At 41.3% G+C, this 18745-nt stretch overlaps 1 protein-coding gene across 2 annotated transcripts in view; it reads right to left on the bottom strand.

The window, feature by feature from the left end:
* The window catches only part of fhit (fragile histidine triad diadenosine triphosphatase), a 299129-nt gene that overhangs the window by 234322 nt on the left and 46062 nt on the right, over nt 1–18745 (bottom strand). The gene's annotated exons all lie outside the window — the stretch shown is intronic.

Raw genomic sequence — 18745 nt, 5'->3', positions numbered from 1 at the left:
AGTATTTTCCTATTCAATTTAAAATATTGTGCTTACATTAGACCAGAAAGCCATCTGTCATGGAGCAACAGATCCAGAACAGCAGCAACACTGAGACTCATCCATCAAACAAATGGATTTACATGGAACTGGGTTTTTTGTGTGTGTTCACTCTGATGGTGAGACTTGAGATGTAGTAGCATATGTCCACAACACATGGTATAATCGATTGTAAGTGAAATGTGATTCTTCATGAGGGAACAAATGAAAGAGATTATTTCATCCCTGCTACTGTTATTACTGGTAGGCCGCCATTGTAAATAAGAACAAATTCTTAACTGACTTGCCTAGTTAAATAAAGGTTTAAAAAAAATATATTTAAAAAATACTGAAAGGCCTACACAACTATTGTACAATTTCAGAGGCCAAGGCAAAAACAAGTAAATAAGAACTGGTATAACATTACTTGAGCTGGAAATGAAAAACAATAACAAATGTTCACAACAAGCAGCAACATTTAGCCTATCATTGCCAAACATTCAAAATAACCCAAAGTTATTTTTATCCGGCCATAGTAGGCCTGTGTCATGTAGGGATTTCCCAACTGGGGGTCAGCGGGCCGAATTTAGCCACATTTGATTTTATTTGGCCCCCCAAGTTTTCAGAGCAAGAAAGTACATATGTTTTCAGTGTTAAAAGACTGAAAAATCAACAACAAATCAGCTCCAAGTGATTTTCATTTGGGAAATCTGTTCCAAAGTATTCCCACGCATATTAGCGAGATATACTGTATGTGATCGTATACAAATGTAAGCAATATTTAAAATGATGTTGTAGTCAAATATATCTGTTTGGGCTTCTTGCAGTACATTTGCAGTCTACAAATTATTTGTAATTATGTTCCGCCCCCTGACCATCCGCTCAAGAAACAAATCGTCCCGCGACTGAATCTAGGCGATGATCCCTGATGTAGGGGATGATATATCTACATTCCCCAACCTCACTTTAAACTATTTTCATAGAAAACAATGCTGAGAGAAATGACCACCAGCCCTTGACAAAATAATTTCAAGCACCTATCATGTCCATCCATCCCTCTGAGCGTCATTCATACTTCAATGCCAAGGAGGGGAAAATAATGGTAAAATATCCTAAGCAGATACAGTGCAATACTGTAATGGCCCAAGTTGGAAACGAGAAATGTGCACTGGATCAGTAATCTAATGGCTTGGTATGGCTGTGTATGTATCGGTCCAGTCCCTCTCAAGCTTTCCTATCACAATCCTATTAATTCATTAATGTGCTTCAGACCCTCATTTAGTGCTGCTGTGTATCAATGTGCTGTAGTCCTCTTCATGCCTATACTATGAGAGGTCACTAATAGGTCTTTGAGTCTGAATAAACATCAACCTATGAAATATGTTTAATATACATAAGCAATTACCAAAGAGAAGAGCTCTTATGACACTGGGAGCAGTCACTACAGCAAGCTTAATGTGGGTCATAAATTCTAATGCAATGTACAGATCAGCAAATGTAATTTAATTACCATGTCCTCCAAGACATCCGGATGTACAGTCAGGTCCAGAATTATTGGCCTTGATAAAGATGAGCAAAAAATACTTTATAAAATAAATAAGCTATATTGTATGCTCCAAAAAATTGGGAAATTAAATCATTTTATACTAATACAATTGCTCAGGGAAATAGATTTTGTTCAACAGCACCCCTGTTTATCTTACCTTGCAACGATAACAGCACTGCACATTTTTCTAAAATGTTGTATGAGATTGGAGAACACATTGGGAAGAATCGACCATTCCTCCATACAGAACCTTTCCAGATCCTTGATATCCTTCATCTGTGCTAATGGACTTCCCTCATCAATTAAAACCACAGGTTTTCAATGGCTTTTAAGAACAGAGACTGAGAAGGCCATTGCAAAATGTTGATTTTGTGGTCAATTTACCATTTGTTTGTGGATTTTGATGTGTGCTTGGGGGTATTGTCCTGCTGGAGGATCCACTTGTGGCCAAGTTTCAACCTCCTGGCAGAGGCAACCAGGTTTTTGGCTAAAATGTCCTGGCACTGGGTAAAGTTCATGATGCCGTTGACCTTAACAAGGGCCCCAGGACCAGTGGAAGCAAAATAGCCCCATAATATCAAAGATCCACCACCATATTTTACAGTAGGTATAGGGTTCTTTTCTGCTTATGCATCCTTGTTTTGACACCAAACTCACCACTGGTGTGCGTGACCAAAAAGCTCTATTTTCATGTCACCTGATCATAGCACCATTTACAATCCAAGTGTCAATGCCGTTTAGCAAACTCCCAGCATTTACATTTGTTGGATGACATGAAAATAGAGCTCTTTGGCTACGCACACCAGTGGTGAGTTTGGTGTCAAAACAAGGATGCATAAGCATAAAAAAAAACATACCTACAATAAAATATGGTGGGGAATCTTTGTTGTAATGGAGCTATTTTGCTTCCACTGGTGCTGGGGCCCTGTTAAGGTCAACGGCATCATGAACTTCACCGAGAACCAGGACATTTTAGCTGAAAAACCTGGTTGCCTTTGCCAGGAGGCTGAAAGTGGATCTTCAAGCAAGACAATAACCCCAAACATACATCAAGAAATTGTTAATTGGCTACAAAAATCAACATTTTGCAAAGGTTATCTGTCTCCATTTTAAACCTGTGGTTTGAATTTAAAAGTACAGTCCATAAGCACAGACAAAGTAAAGATTCTGTATGGAGGAATAGTGAAAGATCCCTCCCAATGTTTTCTCAAATCTCATAAAATATTTTAGAAAAAGGCTCTGTGCTGTTATCCTTGCAGGGTGTGGTATTCAAATGTATTGAAAACAGGGGTGGCAATAATCTTTACCGCCATATTTTTTAGAAAACATTTCATATTTGTTAAACAAAATCTCTTTTAATTGTATTAGTATAAAATAATATACTTTTCCTTAAAGGAGAGTGTGATAAAGTAGGAGACGGGGAGCTTGTTCCAGTAACACAGCTGAACATAGCGCAGCAGCCAATTTAAAAAAAGGACACACCTTAAAGACCGCTGAATCTTTCCCGGCAAGGGAGAGGAAGAGGGTACACTGTGAACTCAAGGTGAAATTGACTAAGCAATTATGATGGAAACAAGAATCGGAGCCGAACTTGGGAGGCACCCTGAGGCGCCGGGGTCGCTAACTGTTCCACTAATGAGAGGAGCAGTTCGGCACCCAGGGAGGAGGCTAGTACACAGGGAGAGAGGGAGAGCAGAGTCAAGGATGGCTCCACCACCGTACAACACCAGTCTAAACTGCTGCTGAATGCACGGCGTCGTCTGAAAGGGGCCTGACCCACAGCACCTAGAAATTACATTGAATCAGCACTCAAAATATTAATCTCTATCTATGCCTATCTGTCTATATATATATATAATCTGTATAGCTCACTACCTACTGCATCTTTCTACATAATCACAATAGTAATAAATGAAATATTACACCAAATCCAACGATGCGCCCTTAAGAAGGGAATTGAATTAGTCATTTATTTAAATTAATTCCAAGCTGAATAGCAGCCTCAACCTTAAGGTGTGCAATCTAAATGAGTAAAAGCAATGTGTTGCCAAGGTGAGAATAACAAAGCGTGGTGGTATTAATGGGAGGTCTACTGCACAGCTATAGAGATGCTCACTGCTCCAGGTCCCATTTACTCTATTGGTAAAACCTAAATTATTATAAGAAGAAAGACATTCAAGCATTCCTTAAAACACAAGACCTAACTCTAATGTAAGCCTATGTAAATATCTTAATGAACACCAAACTGTGACTGTGAACATCATTGATTATAATTCTACATAAATACAACCTAATATATAATGACATTTTAATTTGCCATTCACAGCAAATGCCAAATGAAAATCAAAACTTGACGTTAACTGACAATCAAGATCATAGACTTCTTGATTGCTGCAGTTTTTTTGTGAATAAGTTTTCACACAATGCATGATGTTTTCCCATAATAGTATATGAGACAGTAGGCCTCACCAAATTACTGTGTGGTGATCATTACAACAGCTCAGTTGGTAGAGCGTGGTGCTTATAATGCCAGGGTAGTGGATTTGATTCCCGGGACCACCCATACGTAAAATGTATGCATGCATTTTTATTTTAAAATTTTATTTCACCTTTATTTAACCAGGTAGGCTAGTTGAGAACAAGTTCTCATTTGCAACTGTGACCTGGCCAAGATAAAGCATAGCAGTGTGAACAGACAACACAGAGTTACACATGGAGTAAACAATTCACAAGTCAATAACACAGTAGGGAAAAAAAGAAAAAAAAGGGGAGTCTATATACATTGTGTGCAAAAGGCATGAGGAGGTAGGCGAATAAATTACAATTTTGCAGATTAACACTGGAGTGATAAATGATCAGATGGTCATGTACAGGTAGAGCTATTGGTGTGCAAAAGAGCAGAAAAGTAAATAAATAAAAACAGTATTGGGATGAGGTAGGTAAAAATGGGTGGGCTATTTACCGATAGACTATGTACAGCTGCAGCGATCGGTTAGCTGCTCAGATAGCAGATGTTTGAAGTTGGTGAGGGAGATAAAAGTCTCCAACGTCAGCGATTTTTGCAATTCGTTCCAGTCACAGGCAGCAGAGAACTGGAACGAAAGGCGGCCAAATGAGGTGTTGGCTTTAGGGATGATCAGTGAGATACACCTGCTGGAGCGCGTGCTACGGATGGGTGTTGCCATCGTGACCAGTGAACTGAGATAAGGCGGAGCTTTACCTAGCATGGACTTGTAGATGACCTGAGCCAGTGGGTCTGGCGACGAATATGTAGCGAGGGCCAGCCGACTAGAGCATACAAGTCGCAGTGGTGGGTGGTATAAGGTGCTTTAGTGACAAAACGGATGGCACTGTGATAAACTGCATCCAGTTTGCTGAGTAGAGTGTTGGAAGCAATTTTGTAGATGACAGCGCCGAAGTCGAGGATCGGTAGGATAGTCAGTTTTACTAGGGTAAGTTTGGCGGCGTGAGTGAAGGACGCTTTGTTGCGGAATAGAAAGCCGACTCTTGATTTGATTTTCGATTGGAGATGTTTGATGAGTCTGGAAGGAGAGTTTACAGTCTAGCCAGACACCTAGGTACTTATAGATGTCCACATATTCAAGGTCGGAACCATCCAGGGTGGTGATGCTGGTCAGGCGTGCGGGTGCAGGCAGCGAACGGTTGAAAAGCATGCATTTGGTTTTACTAGCGTTTAAGAGCAGTTGGAGGCCACGGAAGGAGTGTTGTATGGCATTGAAGCTCGTTTGGAGGTTAGATAGCACAGTGTCCAAGGACGGGCCGGAAGTATATAGAATGGTGTCGTCTGCGTAGAGGTGGATCAGGGAATCGCCCGCAGCAAGAGCAACATCATTGATATATACAGAGAAAAGAGTCGGCCCGAGAATTGAACCCTGTGGCACCCCCATAGAGACTGCCAGAGGACCGGACAGCATGCCCTCCGATTGACTAATAGCATGACTAAGTCACTTTAGATAAAAGCGTATGCTATATGGCATATAGTATTACTATTATTAGAATGAGGAGCTCACAACAACAGTATTATTAACTAAATCACTTTTTATTCTCAGTAAATTAAATGTCACAAAGGAATTCATACAGAGTGTGATTGTTGGCTCCCCTGTTATACAGTACATCTCATTTACACCTTTTTTGCACACAGAATAAAAATAATAAAATGCAGGCATGAAACAAACAAACAGTTGTTTTAGTAGTTGATGTCAACCCAACCTTTGGAGACAACATTGACTTGTATTCATATAAAATTCTGATGAGATATTTTGACATGAGCACATTTATTCCAGACAGAGTTTGACTGAGTACTGCAAGGACTGGGTTTTAAGATTGTATGTCTGCTTAATTAAACAACACAGGTATCTTTACATTTTTTATCAATTGAAAAACAATGTTTATTACTCATCTCTGTGCATGACTACAAAGTGAATACTAAAAGCTAGAGAACTGTTTAGGACATCACACCTACATGATAGAGAGATTATACACAATCTGACTAACACAGCATTTACAATACATCAACCTCAATCACTAGAAGACAATGATGGGTCCCCTAAAATGATATTTATTATAACATTTGCATTATTCTTATTCATTAAGTCTTTGGTATGAGTCATAATTCATAATGTTGATGATGATGGTTTGCTCATCTTCTATTTGAATAAAACATTATTTAGGGATATACAGTGGGGCAAAAAAGTATTTAGTCAGCCACCAATTGTGCAAGTTCTCCCACTTAAAAAGATGAGAGAGGCCTGTAATTTTAATCATTAGGTACACTTCAAATATGACAGACAAAATGAGAAAAAAAAACCCAGAAAATCACATTGTAGGATTTTTTATGAATTTATTTGCAAATTATGGTGGAAAATAAGTATTTGGTCAATAACAAAAGTTTATCTCAATACTTTGTTATATACCCTTTGTTGGCAATGACAGAGGTCAAACGTTTTCTGTAAGTCTTCACAAGGTTTTCACACACAGTTGCTTGAATTTTGGCCCATTCCTCCATGCAGATCTCCTCTAGAGCAGTGATGTTTTGGGGCTGTTGCTGGGCAACACAGACTTTCAACTCCCTCCAAAGATTTTCTATGGGGTTGAGATCTGGAGACTGGCTAGGCCACTTCAGGACCTTGAAATGCTTCTTACGAAGCCACTCCTTCATTGCCCGGGCGGTGTGTTTGGGATCATTGTCATGCTGAAAGACCCAGCCACATTTCATCTTCAATGCCTTTGCTGATGGAAGGAGGTTTTCACTCAAAATCTCACGATACATGGCCCCATTCATTCTTTCCTTTACACGGATCAGTCGTACTGGTCCCTTTGCAGAAAAACAGCCCCAAAGCATGATGTTTCCACCCCCATGCTTCACAGTAGGTATGGTGTTCTTTGGATGGAACTCAGCATTCATTTGTCCTCCAAACACGACGAGTTGAGTTTTTACCAAAAAGTTATATTTCGGTTTCATCTGACCATATGACATTCTCCCAATCTTCTTCTGGATCATCCAAATGCTCTCTAGCAAACTTCAGACGGGCCTGGACATGTACTGGCTTAAGCAGGGGGACACGTATGGCACTGCAGGATTTGAGTCCCTGGTGGCGTAGTGTGTTACTGATGGTAGGCTTTGTTACCTTGGTCCCAGCTCTCTGCAGGTCATTCACTAGGTCCCCCCGTGTGGTTCTGGGATTTTTGCTCACTGTTCTTGTGATCATTTTGACCCCACGGGGTGAGATCTTGCGTGGAGCCCCAGATCGAGGGAGATTATCAGAGGTCTTGTATGTCTTCCATTTCCTAATAATTGCTCCCACAGTTGATTTCTTCAAACCAAGCTGCTTACCTATTGCAGATTCAGTCTTCCCAGCCTGGTGCAGGTCTACAATTTTGTTTCTGGTGTCTTTTGACAGCTCTTTGGTCTTGGCCATAGTGGAGTTTGGAGTATGACTGTTTGAGGTTGTGGACAGGTGTCTTTTATACTGATAACAGCTTCAAACAGGTGCCATTAATACAGGTAACGAGTGGAGGACAGAGGAGCCTCTTAAAGAAGAAGTTACAGGTCTGTGAGAGCCAGAAATCTTGCTTGTTTGTAGGTGACCAAATACTTATTTTCCACCATAATTTTCAAATAAATTCATTAAAAATCCTACAATGTGATTTTTGGGATTTTTTTCTCATTTTGTCTGTCATAGTTGAAGTGTACCTATGATGAAAATTGCAGGCCTCTCATCTTTTTAAGTGGGAGAACATGCACAATTGGTGGCTGACTGAATACTTTTTTGCCCCACTGTAGAGGAAGAAAAAATACAACTCTAAATATTTTATTGTTCTAAAACACGAGGCAGATACTGTATATCTCAAGATCAGTTGCATTGCATTAACTGAAGAGAACAAAGACTTATTTACACAAAGTGGGTGGATGTCAAGCCATCACATGCTAATAACCAGTGTGGGTGTTTAGTTAAATCAATGACTCTCTAAAAATAATAAGGACAAAACACATTGGTTTATGTTTCAATTAGTTTTCTGAAGAGTGAAAATAAACAACATGAGTCATTCATTTCGAAAGCAATGACAAATCAATGCTGTCCATGGCCTTGTCAAGACTTGGCAAGACTTCCAACAGGAGTCTCAAGTTTCCCTGGTGGAGGAGAGCATCTGCTTAACTTGTTGAATATTAAATGGAGATATGGAGCGTGTCTCAGAGGGAAGCTGATGTAACTCCAGTAGTTTGCCAAGATGGAGAAAAGAGGGCCGAGTAACAGTGAAATGTGCTTGGCCAACAGTTTCCCATAGCTCAGCCGTCTGTGGCCTCCCTGTTGGAAGGAGTGTGTGAGCTCGGGGGGGATGAGGGGATAGTGATGGACATGTGGGTAGAGTATGGATCCAGCTGCACTCTCTGTCAGCTAAAGCCTCAGTCCAAAGTCAATCCCTGCATCCACAGGCTTCGGACAAGCCTCTAAGGGATCCTCAGCTCTAACCTACAACCAGGGGAATCGGACTAGAAATCAATCCAGCCAACTGGTGCTACGGACGAATACTGATGATTTGCATTAGAGAGACCAACTGTTTGCCAAGGTCACTTAAATCTAAATTCTACTAGCAATACAGTGTTACACAGTGTATATTGAACATGTACTGAAAGTTCTCTTCAGATACCAATATTAAACTTTGAAGAGTTTGCGATTACTATGGATAATAGACAATGGAATGGACAAGGTTCACAGACATTCTTCGAAACATAAGAAAGTTTGAGAAACTGCTTCCTGTGAATTTTGAATGTGGAATTTGATAGGCTGAAGGTGGTTGAACAAACCATTCTTCTGGGAGCGCTCAAACAACTGGGGATCTGGATGTCAAGGACTCATCACGAAACATGAGATTACAAGATGGATGTGATGGGTAGAGAGTGTGGTCTTAAAAACCAAGCATAGTAAACTAGCGCCATAACCTTGGGCAGCTTGTTGCATCTGCCTGTTTGTTTTTGATGTTCACCTTAAATGTTTTTCCGATTGTTTATGGCTCCCGGGACTCAACATAAACCTGGTGATTGCTAACAGCCTCCGTAAATAGTTTATTGCGCAACATCAGCATAAATTAGTCTTGTTATCACCTTACACACCACTTTGTTCTCTAATATTTACAATCCCTCAGCCCTGACATGAATAATAGGGCCTTTTTAAAACCCAACAAACTTGAGTCTTGGATTTATGGTGCAAATAAAAGCCCAAAGTATTGAAGACCCAAGGAGAGACCCCTTTTTGAATATGGTTTGCTGCCACATGATATTAAATGTGCACCCACTTGCCTCATAAATATCCATATCCTTGATGTCAGCATTCAAGGGCATGTACAACCAAGGGGGTAACTCCTGATCACTGGCTAGGATCATTCTCACTAAGGCAGGATGCTAAAAGGCATGTGTCAGTGCAGCTAATACAGATGTAGGATCTTAATTTGATCATCCTGTTCGCAGAATAACTGTGAACTGTGCACTGTATTTGAGGTTTAAAAAAGCTTCTGAAGATTCTATTTTTCACTTTGAAATGTCAGACTTTATTTTCCCTTACGAAAAATATATCAACCTCTACAAAAATGTCCATTAATTATAATCCACATAATAATTAACATATCTTGTTGCTGCAGGATTATTTCCCTGCTGTAGCATGCTGGCTCAAATTAAGATCCTACACATGTACATCTCACACTCTCTTGGTTAGACTGCGATAGCCATGAAACTTGATCAATTGCAATTATCAAGGTGATTTTCTCCCTGACTCTACTCTAGCATGAAATTACAGGCTTAAGTATTATTAAATATTATTAATTGTGGGCTGCACATTAACAAAACACATGTCCAATAATCCACACACTGATGTAAACAACAACTACAACTGTTGGTGCATTCCTTACTTTTTAGATATATTATTTATCAGTATACTTGAAAAGGCTAGAATGTCACCATAACACTTCAGTCCACATTTATAGATTTTTTTAATAGGCCTTTTAATAAACAGCATGCCTTTTGAGCCAGAGGCAAGATGAACAACATAATTAATGTGATTATAGGTCAACAAACCCACCAGGTCAAGGCCGTGGTCAGATTGCCATTGGTATGTTCACATTGCACAGACCTATAGCAACATGTTTATTCCAATGCTAAAATTTGTCTGCTTCCAAGTCTGTCCTTCACCAGCATTTGGACTCTGTGCTGCTTTACATAGCATTAGGCCCCATCCCTGTACACACCAAAAGAAATGGATAACACGCTTCTTTTCAGTGTGGAGTGTACAAAGTGAAACTATTAAAAACCCTGGGCCCTTGAAAAAAAATTATGCGTGTCCCTTTCAACAGAGGCCTGTATATTGGAGCTGTCTCCTCTTCAGGCCTTTAGACAATGACCATGTGAGCCTCCCATTGGATAGCTGCCACAGCATATTGAATGTGAGACAGAAATAATCTCCTCCTGGTGATAACCAAGCAATCTCTCAGCCCGGGGGAGCCAGAGATGCTCTATTCAGAATGCAGCAGAACAAAATGGGATTGCATGTAATGGGCGGCAGGACAGGAAGAGAGGGTTACACAAATACACTCTCTCACTGAATACGAAGTATGACTGTGAGTAGACAAAAGATCATCAAAATACCTTTCAAAAATAAAATAAAATGTTAATTGGTCACATACCCATGGTTAGCAGATGTTAATGCGAATGTAGCGAATGCTTGTGCTTCTAGTTCCAACTATGCAGTAAAATCTAACACGTAATCTAACAAATTCACAACAACTACCTTATACGCACAAATGTATAGGGATGAATAAGAATATCTACATATAAATATATGTATGAGCGATGGTGTGCGGCATAGGCAAGATGCAGTAGGTGGTGAAGAATACAGTATATACATATCAGATGAGTAATGTAGGATATTTAAACATTATTAAAGTGGCGTTATTTAAAGTGACTAGTGATATCTCTATTAAGTCTGTTTATTTAAGTGGCCAAAGATTTGAGTCTGTATGTAGGCAGCAGCCTCTCTATGTTAGTGATGGCTGTTTCAAAAGTATGATGGTAGAAACTGTTTTTCAGTTGTGCAGACCGCACTACCCTCTGGAGAGCCTTGCGGTTGAGGGCGGTGCAATTGCCGTACCAGGCGGTGATACAGCCCGACAGGATGCTTTCGATTGAGCATCTGTAAAAGTTTGTGAGTGTTTCAGATGACAAGGCAAAATTCTTCAGCCTCCTGAGGTTGAAGAGGTGCTGTTGCGCTTTCTTTACCATTCTGTCTGTGTGGGTGGACCATTTCAGTTTGTCCGTGATGTATACACCGAGGAACTTAAAACATTCCACCTTCTCCATTACTGTCCCGTCGATGAGGATGGGGGGATGCTCCCTCTGCTGTTTCCTGAAGTCCACGATCATCTCCTTTGTTTTGTTGACGTTGAGTGAGAGGTTATTTTCCTGACACCACACTCTGAGGGCCCTCACCTCCTCCCTGTAGGCTGTCTCGTCATTGTTGGTAACCAGGCCTACCACTATAGTGTCGTCTGCAAACTTGATGATTGAGTTGGAAGCGTGCATGGCCACGCAGTCATGGGGGAACAGGGAGTACAGGAGAGAATGCACCCTTGTGGGGCCCCAGTGTTGAGGATCAGCGGAGTGGACATGTTGTTTCCTACCTTCACCACCTGGGGGCGGCCCGTCAGAAAGTCCAGGACCCATTTGCACAGGGCGGGGTCGAAATCCAGGGTCTCGAGCTTAATGACGAGTTTGGAGGGTACTATGGTAAATGCTGAGCTGTAGTCAATGAACAGCATTCTTACATAGGTATTCCTCTTGTCCAGATGGGATAGGGCAGTGTGCAGAGTGATGGCGATTGCATCGTCAGTGGACCTATTGGGGTGGTAAGCAAATTGGAGTGGGTCTAGGGTATCAGGTAGGGTGGAGGTGATATGGTCCTTGACTAGACTCTCAAAGCACTTCATGATGACAGAAGTGTGTGTAATGGGGCGATAGTCTTTTAGTTCTGTTACCTTAGCTTTCTTGGGAATAGGAACAATGGTGGCCATCTTGAAGCATGTAGGGACAACAGAGTGGGATAGGGATGTGTTGAATATGTCCGTAAACACACTAGCCAGCTGGTCTGCACATGCTCTAAGGAAGCGGCTAGGGATGCCGTCTGGGCCGGCAGCCTTGCGAGGGTTAACATGTTTAAATGTTTTACTCATGTTGGCCACGGAGAAGGAGAGCCCACTGGCATTGGTTGCGGGCCGTGTCAGTGGCACTGTATTGTCCTCAAAGCAAGCAAAGAAGTTGTTTAATTTGTCTGGGAGCAAGACGCCGGTGTCCGTGACGGGGCTGGTTTTCTTTTTGTAATCCGTGATTGACTGGAGACCCTGCCACATGCGTCTCGTGTTTAAGCTATTGAATTACGACTCTACTTTGTCTCTATACTGATGCTTTGCTTGTTTGACAGCCTTGTGGAGGGAATAGCTGCACTGTTTGTATTCGGTCGTGTTTCCGGTTGTCTTGCCATGATTAAAAGCGGTGGTTTGCTTTTTCAGTTTCGCGCAAATGCTGCCATCAATCCACGGTTTCTAGTTACGGACGGTTTTAATTTTCACAGGGGGTACGACATCTCCGATGCACTTGCTAATAAACATGTACACCCCGAGTCAGTTTATACATCAATGTTACTGTTTGAGATTATCCGGAACATTTCCCAGTCTACGTGATTGAAGCAATCTTGAAGTGTGGAATCCGATTAGTCAGACCAGCGTTGTATTGGACCTGAGCACGGGCATTTCCTGTTTAAGTTTCTGTCTATAGGCTGGGAGCAACAACATGGAGTCATGGTCAGATTTGCCGAAGGCAGGGCGGGGGAGGGCTTTGTATGCGTCGCGGAAGTTTGAGTAGCAATGATCCAGAAAGCTACCAGCTCGTCGCGCATTCGATATCCTGAAAGAATTTAGGAAGTATGGTTCTTAAGTTAGCTGGGGATTTTAACAAAGCTACAATAAAATAAATGCAGCCTCAGGATGTAAGGTTTCCAGTTTACATAGAGTCCAGTGAAGTTCGTTCAGGGCCGACAAGGGATCTGCTTGAGGTGGGGGGGATATACACGGCTGTGACTATAAAAGAAGAGAATTCTCTTGAAAGATAACGAGGTAGGCATTTGATTGTAAGGAATACGAGGTTGCGTGAACAAAAGGACTTGAGTTCCTGTATGTTGTTGTGATTACACCATGACTCGTTAACCATAAGGCATACACCCCTGCCCTTCTTCTTACCGGAGTGATGTTTGTTTCTGTCAGCGTGATGCGTGAAGAAACCGGGTGGCTGTACCGACTCTGACAACATATCCCGAGTGAGCCATGTTTCCGTGAAACAAAGAATGTTACAATCTCTGATGTCTCTCTGGAAGGCAACTTGCGCCCTATTTTTGTCCACCTTGTTATCTAGAGATTGGACATTGGCGATTAATATGCTCGGAAGCGGTGGATGGTGTGCTCGCCTACTGAGTCTGACCAGTAGGCCGCTCCGTCTGCCTCTCCTGCGGCGACCACATTGTTTTGGGTCGGCCTCTGAGATAAGATCGCATGTCCAGGGTGGAGGTCCGAACAAAGGATCCGCTTCGGGAAGACGTATTCCTGGTCGTAATGATGGTAAATTGACCGCTTTTATATCCAATAGTTCTTCCCGGCTGTATGTAATAACACTTGAGATTTTCTGGGCTAACAATGTAAGAAATAATACATTAATAAAAAAACAAATAACTGTATAGTTTTCTAAGGACTTGAAGCGAGGTGACCGTCTCTGTCGACCCCATCTTTCTTGAGTTAGTGCTAAGATATTTTAGATAAATAGAAAAATATTCAAAAAATAATAATTTTCATTGACTATTTATCAGCAATAATTGAAAGCTATATTTGCATTATTTAATACTTTAAGTAACAGGAAAATTGTGCATAACGGTACTTATACCTTGCCAGCTAGCAACAGTAGCGTTAAAATTGGCATTCAAGGACATTGCTAAACCATGTTACGTGAAATAATAAGGGAATCTTCAATGTGTCACTGTCTATGCTGACATACTATTATTTTTGTTGGTAAGCTAAATCTAGTTGTACTTTACTATTCACAGACAACGCGTATGCAACAGAGGCACAAATGTAGTACATTCTATAAGATGGGCAATGCAAGTCCTGAGTGGGGAGAGTATCATTGCTCTAGGGCTGGACTACACAACCCATAATCCAGAGGCAACACCAACACCACTCTCCAGGGCCAGGCTAAAACCCAGGGAATCATGGGAAGGCATAATGAGTCAGAACTGTCATGACGTTTTATTAGTTAATATGACGACTGTTGTTCATCGAATGATTCAAAGTTTCTAATTGCGTGATTAACTGAATTAAGCAATTATTAACTCATTAACCTGGGGCACCATGGGAAAACTAGTTTTTATTGAATTTCTATTTCCCAAATTAAATCAGAATATCGATTTTACAACAGCCGCTAATTAACCAGTTATCTCTACAATCTCGTTCTGAACGTCGTATAGTCCGTGAATCTGCACGGACCCGAGTCTCACCAATGAGTTCGTGCCACACCAATCTTAGTTGAATATTTATTTACTAGAAAGCTAAACTTATGATATAAGATACACGTAGACAAAACACATTATAGGCTATTGATTAGAACTTAGTATAATGGGCCAACACACTATGGCGCGTGTTACCCAAAATGGAGATTTCAAAGAGAGAGAGGGGAAAGAAAGTACATGAGAGAAATATACATTTGGGTGAATTTGTCAGCTATGCTATTCTAACCCTAGCCTTGCCCCAAACTGCCCCAAAGGTTTCTTTGTTTTCAAACTTGTGTTGCATTCTGGGTTCGTTGACTTTTTAGACCTTGGCTGCAGCTTGGGTCACGTAGTCTCCTCTGTAAATTCTTTACTCACAGGTTTTATACCCTCGTGTCAGAAGTTGCGTAACCGCCTTTAGGGCAATTCTCTGGGCGTACCAAGTTATGAGGCAAGGTCTAGATTTTACTCAAATCTAATTTTAGACGACTAACTTCACATTTCATCTTTACCAAAACATTCTCTTTGATTTGGACATTTTCCATACAACGTACAATGTATAAACATCAAGCATATACTATGTAAACTGTTGACGTTACAATGTTTTCGTAATAACGTCATCTATTAACCTTTAATAACAAAACAAAAATGACATACATTATCATATTCCTTCTATCGTCATGACCACCATTGTGGCTGACGGAAACCTTTGTTCCAAAGTCCCTTTATTTAATATTTAATGTTCTGAGGCTGGTTCTCCATAGTAACAGGACAAAGGAATCTGTCTGTGTGTGGCCTGAGATTTACCAGGGGCGTGAGGGGTCATAAAATCATTCAGACCCCTAGATCTCTCCTCCTCTGTTGAGGTTGAGAGATAATCTGTAGGGTTGTGGTCTCCTGTATCCTGACCTGATCAGGACAGTCATGACAGAACCCAGTACATTAGCGCAACCAACTGGGTCAGTAGTGCCTGCTGGGCTATGGTCTAAGAATCTATACGGTTTAATCAGTAGTAACTCAAATTTGGCATGGTGTTGAGACAAGATCTAGACCGTTTAGACAACAAGCAACATTTTAGGTTGGTAAACATTCCAAATACTTCAAATTATTTACAAAAGGTCAAAAGGGGAGGACAACAGATAGTATGAACGTTACTTGATCTATACTGTATTTAATTTGTCAGCTCTGAGTGAGATCATGTTTTAGTGCTGCCAATCATGCATAATAGTATGCATAAGCATAAACCCACAAAGGCATTAATATGCACTGTTAGCACTGCTCCAACACACAGCATCAATAGCAGATAGATACGGGGAACTTGCTAAGCCTTCCTTTATCAGATCTCTATGTATGCATGCATAAAGTACAGCCAGTGTGGCCAATGCTAAGAGTCGGTATATCTTTTCTATATTGTGTAGCATGATGCCCAGGGATTAGGGTGGAGAAAAATGTTTGTGTGAAATGTCTGAATGTTAATTGCCTTATTCAATTCTATGTTGTGCGTGAAGTGTGAGAGAAATGGAGATTTATAGAGTAGGGCAATTACTCTAAGCCATACGCTATACCTCCTATTTTTGGATGGATGCTAAGCTTGTCTTGCTTGGAGGAGCACTAATTACTGAAGCTTATATGAGGGCTTACAGTAATCTTGATGGAATTGATGAGTGTGATGTGAGATCCTAGTGTCAAACTTTTTCCCATTGACACAGTATAATAAAAAAAAACTGCGATATACAGTTGAAGTTCGAAGTTTACATACACCTTAGCCAAATACATTTAAACTCCGTTTTTCACAAATCCTGACATTTAATAAAAATTCCCTGTCTTAGGTCAGTTAGGATCACCACTTTATTTTAAGAATGTGAAATATCAGAATAATAGTAGAGAGAATGATTTATTTCAGCTTTTATTTCTTTCATCACATTCACAGTGGGTCAGAAGTTTACATACACTCAATTAGTATTTGGTAGCATTGCCTTTAAATTGTTTAACTTGGGTCAAACGTTTTGGGTAGCCTTCCACAAACTTCCCACAATAAGTTGGGTGAATTTTGGCCCATTCCTCCTGACAGAGCTGGTGTAACTGAGTCAGGTTTGTAGGCCTCCCACACATTTTCTATAGGCTTGAGGTCAAAGCTTTGTGATGACCACTCCAATACCTTGACTTTGTTGTCCTTAAGCCATTTTGCCACAACTTTGGAAGTATGCTTGGGGTCATTGTCCATTTGGAAGACCCATTTGCGACCAAGCTTTAACTTCCTGACTGATGTCTTGAGATGTTGCTTCAATATATCCACATAATTGTCCTGCCTCATGAAGCCATCTATTTTGTGAAGTGCACCAGTCCCTCCTGCAGCAAAGCACCCCCACAACATGATGCTGCCACCCCTGTGCTTCAAGGTTGGGATGGTGTTCTTCGGCTTGCAAGACTCCCCCTTTTTCGAAGGTCATTATGGCCAAACAGTTTTATTGTTGTTTCATCAGACCAGAGGACATTTCTCCAAAAAGTACGATCTTTTGTCCCGATGTGCAGTTGTAAACCGTAGTCTGGCTTTTTTATGGCGGTTTTGGAGCAGTGGCTTCTTCCTTGCTGAGCGGCCTTTCAGGTGATGTAGATATAGGGCTCGTCTTACCGTGGATATAGATACTTTTGTACCTGTTTCCCCAGCATCTTCACAAGGTCCTTTGCTGTTGTTCTGGGATTGATTTGCACTTTTAGCACCAAAGTACATTCATCTCTAGGAGACAGAACGCATACAAATTTGGGAGGCGCACAGCAATGCGGTACGGAGCCCAATTTGGCCTCTGCATGTCTCCAGATACTCCGCAATTCCATCACTCCCCCATATGGAGCCTCCGACCACATATTCGGATCAAGCATAAATTGGCTTTTAGCGTCTCCGACTTTGGAACTAAAGGTTCTGGGTTTGCCTCTCGGAGGATACATTTAGACCATTCTCTTTAGTGTATAGATTTGACACATTGCTTATTTGCATTCAAATAGATTTTAGGTTCATTGAGCACCATTCAGTGGCAATAGACAGGGAGTGTGGTGTGTGTACTACTGTGCACGTCTTGCTACTACTACGGGGGAGAGAAAGGTAGAGAAACCAACTCTCAATGAATACATCGTTTCCTCATCCGTCAGCTGCACTCCATCCCTACGGTACATCCCAGGAAACACTGCTTAATGGCAGAGGGGCGGATTGTGTGCATGTCCCTGTCACAGAGAAATGCGTACACCCGCTGATTGACGGCACGCCGGGCCCTCTCTATGCACTTGTTTAACTTCTGGTCCCACTGGAACATCTGTTGCGCGATAAGACCACCTTTGTACCGGGGAACATGCGGATGATTACCTCTAAATCCTTGTGCATCTGCCGCTCCAGTGCCGTCCCCTTGATGTATCCCAAGTTGTTTCCACCTAGATGGATGACATACGATGTCAGGGGGAGAGGTACCACAAGCCTTCTGCTGACGCAGAACCCTGAGCAGTTCGTGCCACTTCATGCCTCGCTCTCCGAGCCGGCTAATGTGACAGTCAATAACCGACCATTTCAAATCGGTGACTTCACTTGTTTTGAGACCTTGAATTAGTTGTTTCCCTTGCTAATTTTGTAAAGTGATAGGTAACGATGCTTCGAGGGTGACTGTTGTTGATGTGTGCAGATGGTCCCTGGTTCAAGCCAGGTTGGGGTGAGGAAAAGGAAGGAAGCAGCTAAACTGTTACACTACCACACCTGATTCTACTACTCAGCTGTTCAATAAGACCTCAGCTGCACATTGAGGCCATTAATAGTAAAATCAGGTGTAGTAGAACTGGGCTTGAACAAAAAAGCCTGCATAAACCTGTAGCTTGTCAAGAGCAATTGTGGCCATCCCAGAATTGTATTTAGCAAAGTTGACTATATCTGATGAATGTACATTTGGTTGCAAATCTTATATTTAGGGATAACTCGCTTTGCTTACAGGTAATGTAGTACTAGGTCTTTCTTTAGTAAACTCGAAGGTACATTTTCATGTAAATAGTTAATGGGTACATTACTTGTGTATTTTACAGGAGAGTGCTCAATTGTCTTAAGAGAGAT

Source organism: Oncorhynchus tshawytscha, linkage group LG02, assembly GCF_018296145.1.
Source record: "Oncorhynchus tshawytscha isolate Ot180627B linkage group LG02, Otsh_v2.0, whole genome shotgun sequence".
In the NCBI taxonomy this organism is placed as follows: Eukaryota; Metazoa; Chordata; class Actinopteri; order Salmoniformes; family Salmonidae; genus Oncorhynchus; species Oncorhynchus tshawytscha.
The sequence above is the reverse complement of the archived record's forward strand: the minus strand, read 5'-3'. Positions and strand labels throughout refer to the sequence as shown.